General features: G+C 36.8%; 1 long non-coding RNA gene across 1 annotated transcript in view; it reads right to left on the bottom strand.

The window, feature by feature from the left end:
- Positions 1-1,950: 1,950 nt before the first annotated feature.
- The window catches only part of LOC118166763, a 20,215-nt gene continuing 15,407 nt past the window's right edge, over positions 1,951-6,758 (bottom strand). The window contains exon 4 of the long non-coding RNA XR_004750713.1: positions 1,951-2,511. This is a non-coding gene — a long non-coding RNA (uncharacterized LOC118166763). The remainder of the gene's footprint in view (positions 2,512-6,758) is intronic.

Genomic DNA, 6,758 nt, shown 5'->3' with positions numbered 1-6,758 from the left:
AAATCTGGCAAAACCAAGTATAGGGCTAACTTGTAGAAGAGTAGTTCAAAGTTCAAACCAGAATTCCTCCTGTTCTGTTATAACAACCTTTGATTGTTTGGTGTCCACATGCAACCTGGCCCATGCTTCAGTCAGGAACTAGAAAATCGATATTCTTTCCTTGTGCAGCCATGTTTAGGCACTGGCTTACTTGCCCTTTCTCATTACCAGTTTTTCCTTCACTACTAAGCTGTGTCAGCTGCAAATAAAATTAATTGAACTGTCTAGTAAGAACATACATATTGTTGCTGTACAAATAACTAACATGGGATAATTGTGGCCATGGCTTCAATGGCTCAGGATGGTACCTTCTGGATAAAGTAGTCACGATTGCTACTCTCCAGTGAACTGTGGGGAAGAATCAACAGCACCTCAGCTAAATGACTTATCAAATGTAGTTTTGATAGCTACAACTGTGCCCATCACAAACATCTGTGCCATTGTGTAGGTGTGTGTGAAGAAATATTCTTTCATAAGTATGCTACTTTTATTCTAGTTTCTTACAAAGCAACTATACTGCATTATTGGGTTTCTTCCTATACACCAGAACTTTTATCTTCTATACTATGTTGGTCTAGCAAAATGTAAATTTTTAAGTATCTTTAAATGACATCACTTTTTGTTCCAGGATTCTGAAACAGTCTCAACTGCTGTTTCCCTAAGTAGATGGTAGAAATAGAGCTGGTGGGGCCATCAGATGTAAGCAGAAGGCTTTAGGGTTCTTATTTTTGCTCTCTGATCCCAGTGGCTGCTGTGAAAAATGCATTTGTCTCCTCTCCAACCTCTATGAAGGTCATGAAAGGTTTTAAGGAATGGGAGTTTGCCTTAGCTCCCTGTGAATGAGCTACCTGCAATCGTGATAGCAACAACCGCAATTTTGTTAAGGACCCACGTCAGTGCTCCCCATTCAGACGCTGTAGCTGAGTAATGTTACAGGAGCAAGGACTGCTTGAGAAGGCACTTACATTACTACCTAAAACATTAGATGACACTAGTAGCTATCTACCACCGACAAAATCAATCACGTTTCAAAGCAACAACCTTCTTTAAGATAGCAGTTAAAGAAAATTTAGCAATAGTCATAAAAATTAATGTAATAATTTTGGATTTAACTATTCTAAGACAAAAAAAAAAAAAAAAGAAAAAAAGGGTAGTGCAATTAGCGGATGCTCGGCATTCCTGGCTCTGAATATTTCATTTTAATTCATCTCTACTACCAGAAGTTATTCTGTTTAAAGTAAGTTCTGATATCAGGCATTGTGCATGAGGCGACTGTTAGAGATCTAAAAGTAGAAGACAGTCACTAAATACATGAACAAATATATGAACATTGTCGGTGACTTAAAGCAGTAATTGTCCAAACACTACAGCAAGAGATAATCAACTAAACTGTATTTCAGGGAATGCTGGAGCCATACTGAAGGAAATACTCATAGGAAAGGGTTTCCTTCAGTCTTTTTCCTAAGAATTCCCAAAGTAATTATTCCTCTCCAGTGGCTTTGCTTACATGTCAGTGGAAAAGCAACTTGGCTTAAAAAGGACTTGCATTTTAATGCTGTAATTTTACATTCAAGTCTTAAATGTGTTTAGCATTTCACATAATCTCTTTCATGCTTTCCCTGTGGTCTGAGATAACTTCATTACTTACATATCGAGAATATCTTGCTATTATTTAACATACACTTTTAAGTAAGCACAAGAATGCTTTATTTATTTTAGATCTCTGTAATACTAAAAATATGTAAATAAGTCTTAGTGTAGGTGCCTCTTTCTAGACATTGACCTCACAGTCCAGACTAAAGAAATGCTGTTAGCTTAATGACAGACTGTTACTCAAAACTATAATAAAAAGAAGAAACAGAAGCTTTAATTTGACTTAACCCAACTATTTTTTAAAAAATAGAAATGGAAAAAGAATAGGATTATCTGTGAAATTCACATAAAAGTTTGTTGTTTTTTCAAAGGAAATTTTTACTCTAATTTCCTAAATTCCTCTGAATATTTTTAATCAGTATGAGATAGATACGTACATCAGCTTTCACGTTAAGATTAATTTGCTAACATTTTTAAAGTGATTGGTAGCTAGCATTAGATGCTAATTTTTTTTACACTTACCAGTTAATATTTTATTTGAGGCTCAGTACAATTTTTCATAAACAATATTTCCAGTGTTTTTGTTGCAATGACATGCTCAGACATGAGGTATTCTGTATTTATGAAACAACTAAATATTCTGTCATTCTCTATTAAAAATATAGCACAAATGCATGGAAAATTTTTTAAAGCCATCAAATGATAAAATCCCCATACAGTCTTAAAGTGTCTTTTTTAACTCACCTTCTTCAGGGTGAACATAGTCATGTAGTCCAGTTGAAGCTACTACCACTCTAATCTACAGCTGGTTAACAAGGCCTTGAATCACAGCCCTCAAGACAGAATCACGGTGAGTTGATTTTTGATCAGAAAGAACTTCTACTGTATATGTGGAAGTAGGAAAAGAGCATATTAATTAAGAAGATTCTGTAGAAAACAAAGATGTAAGTAACAGTAAAAGGAAAAAGAAATACCAGCAATGTCTATTTCTTTAGATTGTAATAGAATTATAGAAATGATCTAAGAATAAGGAACATGAGGAACTATTTACAAAAATAGTTGCACATCACAATATACTTGCTCTCCTTCTGCTGCATTAATACAATAAAAAAGTTGTTTCCTGAGTTCAAAAAACTGATCTCCAAAGTTCATTAAGATAATGATTTTTATAAAATCTGAAAGTTAAATGAACAGAAATTCCTTAACTCCTTATAATATTATAAGGTTATAATTCCAGAAAGACAGCAAAACAAAATCAAGGCTTATTTCAAATCTCTGCTAGAACCAGAGTATATTTAGCTATTAAAGCCTTAGTCCATCAAGTCTGGAAAAGTGATGAATGAATCAATAAATACTGATTGCCCATCTCTGTCAGTGCTGACTGGCCAGCATACCTAAAGAGAGACAACATAGTGATTTTTCTTGATAGCTTTTCTTCAATTTTAGAATCAATTGACTGAGAAAAATGCCTGCCCAGGAGACTGCTGGTCTTTTTAAAGAGTTCAAAGCAAATATATTTTCAAGTTCTGCAGTTTTGTAGTATTGCCCATCCATGTGCTAGCTAGAATTTCATGCTGCCAAATCTGATTGCAGGATCAAAGTCATAATTGTTTAACTTTCTTTGCAGGAAAAGCACTGCACAAGATGTAATCTTCTTTATCCTACTATCCTTTGTACTTAAAATCTCCAGAATCTCCAGAGAATTCACTGCAGCTCTTGAAGCTAAAATTTTCCTTGGTTAAGTCACGGTGGCTCGTAGCGTTTTTCACCTGCAGACCCCAATATTGTCTTAAGTAGAACCTAATACTGTTGCCATGGTATGTCCTCATAGGAAGTGTTTGCGACTGGTGTGAGAGTCAATCCTCCCTTCCCCCTGCCTTTTCTTACTCCTACTATATTCTGGGGGACACAACAAAGTGCTGAACAGAGAATAAAACACCTGCACCTGATCAAAGTGGCATTTGAACAGGTGATGGTAGAGACTACATGGATACTGTGTGAAAAGTGTCATGCAGGGGGGGACATGTATTGCACTGCAGAGGACACCCACAGAGGGACTTCTGTTCTGGAGTTTCTGCTGCGTCTCTTCCCAAGTAGCCACTAGGGAGAGTTTTCCTTTTTCTTTTCCTTTTCCTTTGTGTTTGGTTGGTTGTTTAAAAACAAACAAAAAAATCACCATTAAAGTATGTGTATAATCAGCTATGAACCCCTCCAGTAAACCTTTGTGCACATAAGTCTGTCTAAGAAATAAATTAGAACACAATGCGATCACTCAAAATCCATCTTGACATCCCTTAGGGCTATTCAGTAAAACTACACGATAACACTTCTCACTGGCAAGTGAGAGCTTGATGTTGAACTACATTTTTTATATTCAGGTGTACTCTGAGGATAGCATTTTTCCTCTGTGAGTTATATGACGTACATCTGTTAGTTTAACCATCATTTTTGACTTGTAATGTAGCTACTGTGAGTGACAACTACAAAAAATATGAAAAGTGCCTACACAACATGAAAATATGATTGCCTACGATGCCATATACCATCTAAAGCTGCAGATGTCAGGGTGACCAAGCATGTGTTTCACTTACTTTTTACTGCCACTTTCTCTCTGAGTCTAAAAATCAAAGTAATATTTGAAATACAAACAATCCAGGGAACAACACTAAATAACAATCACATGCTTCTTTTATCAAAGTTTAGAGACTTAATTGCACTATATAAACTTGAATATTATTTATTATGTTTTTTAATATACTGACTGCAGGCTTTCTTGTTGAGGGGATGAAAGCACACAGATACAATTAGAAAAAGATTCAGTTGGAAGCAGATAAGCTATATGCCCCCAGCGTCCAATTATTCTTAACAAGGAAATATAAAGGAAAGCATAGTTATTCTTACATCCTTTTATTACTTGCTGTTAAAATAACTGTGCCCATCTAAGTACTCCAACACTCAAATTTGAATGTTATACTCCTGTATGCATATTTAGAAAAGAACTTTAAAGATAACTTGATTGATTTTTTTCAAGCAATATACTTGATTTAAAAGTAGTTGTGAACAAGAGCTTGTATCGTTTCCAACACAAGGAGACTGTAGTGTACCATACTTGCTAAGCAGGAATTCTTTGTACAGGAACACACAGCTGATGTGTGAGAAAGGAGACCATAGGTGGAGAGAAGCAAAAAGAAGAAACATTGTCATAGGAATGCCAAGGTGGTTGTTTTGATCAAGTAGATTAACTCAAGCCTCATTGAAAACAGTCTGGCAGTTTCGATGCAAGATGTTAGCAATGTTATTTAGTGAGTATGAGTAGAAATGTAAACACAGTTAAATTTTACTTTACTCTTCAGCAGTCTCTGGCACTTTATAATGGATGTTTAGTGCTTCTGGGAATGCATGTATAGAAGCTAACTCTAAGTAACCACTTGCAGCTCTGCATAGGCAGTTGAGGAGTACAAGAAACTTTGAATAATCTTTGTATTAGACACACAGGGACATGAGGTTCCTATTATAAACATTAGGTCCCTAAAGCTGGAATATGTGAATTGCCTTTCTTGATTTCATTAATTTGCATTATTTTTGCCAGGAACTATTGAGATGTCCACACAAAGGAACAGTCTTCCCACTGTTATTTTACTTGGGTATAGGGATGTTAGGATGTAGTAAGTGATAAGACCTTGGGGAATAACATAAAGTTTCATCAGGGGAGGTTCAGGCTGGATACTAGGAAAAGGTTCTTCACCGAGAGGGTGGTTGGGCAGTGGAACAGCCTCCCCAGGGAAGCAGTCATGGCACTGAGCCTGACGGAGTTCAAAAAACATTTGGACAACACTCAGACCATATGGCAAATGTCTTCTGTATGACTTTGGCATGCTGCATCTTTCAGTGTCTGTGTTCTCATAGTAAGGGAGCCTGGGAAACCGACAACCAATATAATAACACAGGCTTAATGTCTCAGAGTGGCAAAGGAAACAAGAGATGCAGCTGTCCCTGCCACACAGGGAGACTTTGAATGATCAGCTACTATGTCACATGCCATTTTGTTGATTTTGAAATATTGTGAAACACATTGTGCTAATATTCCTCCGAGTTTTAAAGTGCCTATTGAGTGTATTATCTATGCTCCTACAGAGAGGGAACTGCTAATCTCTATGGGACATATTGTACCTGGTTAATTTATAGGCCACATTGAAGAGGGGCTTATGTTTTTGCAGAATCAAGTCACAATTTAAATGTAACTCTGCTTGTTAGTCTAGAAACATGGAATCACATTTAATTGGCTTGCATTGACTGTTTGGAAGTGCTTATTAGTTTAATACAATGTTTTGACAAAGTAGTAGATTTCTGCTTCCTTTCAAGTAAATGGAAAGAGAGGTTACTACTAACACAGAATTCATTTTTTCTCAATATATGGATGTACAAAAAGTGCATTTATAAACTCTGAAATTTGCTCTTTTTTGCTGTAAACAAATTGGAAACTGAAAAGAGAAAATGTGATAAAAAAAAAAAATGCATTACTTTTTTCTTTATAATGTGCTTGATCTATCTGTGTCCGCAGGAAACTCCAATGATTTTGAACAGAGTTAACAGTAGTGCACCAAGAGAATGAGGGAACGGGAGTCTGCAATACCCCTTATACTCATTAAGCATTTATAAAAGGTTATGTGCAGCACTGTAGGTAAGTGAAATAGTTCCTCTATCTGTATAAAAGTTTTTCAAACCTGTTGCTATTATTAGTGTGGTGTTCTAGTAGATTGCCTTGCCAACTTAATAAGAAACTAAGTATTCTGCAAATAGCACCTGCCAAAGTGGGGAGAAGGAAGGAAGGAGGGAAGGAAGGAGGGAAGGAAGGAAGGAGGGAAGGAAGGAAGGAGGGAAGGAGGGAAGGAGGGAAGGAAGGAGGGAAGGAGGGAAGGAGGGAAGGAGGGAAGGAGGGAAGGAGGGAAGGAAGGAAGGAAGGAAGGAAGAAAAGGAAGGAAAGGAAGGAAAGGAAGGAAGGAAGGAAGGAAGGAAGGAAGGAAGGAAGGAAGGAAGGAAGGAAGGAAGGAAGGAAGCAAGGAAGGAAGGAAGGAAGGAAGGAAGGAAGGAAGGAAGGAAGGAAGGAAGGAAGGAAGTAAGGAAGG

The sequence above is a fragment of the Oxyura jamaicensis genome, chromosome 4 (genome assembly GCF_011077185.1).
Source record: "Oxyura jamaicensis isolate SHBP4307 breed ruddy duck chromosome 4, BPBGC_Ojam_1.0, whole genome shotgun sequence".
Classification (NCBI taxonomy): domain Eukaryota; kingdom Metazoa; phylum Chordata; class Aves; order Anseriformes; family Anatidae; genus Oxyura; species Oxyura jamaicensis.
This window is presented reverse-complemented; position numbering and strand designations above follow the sequence as displayed.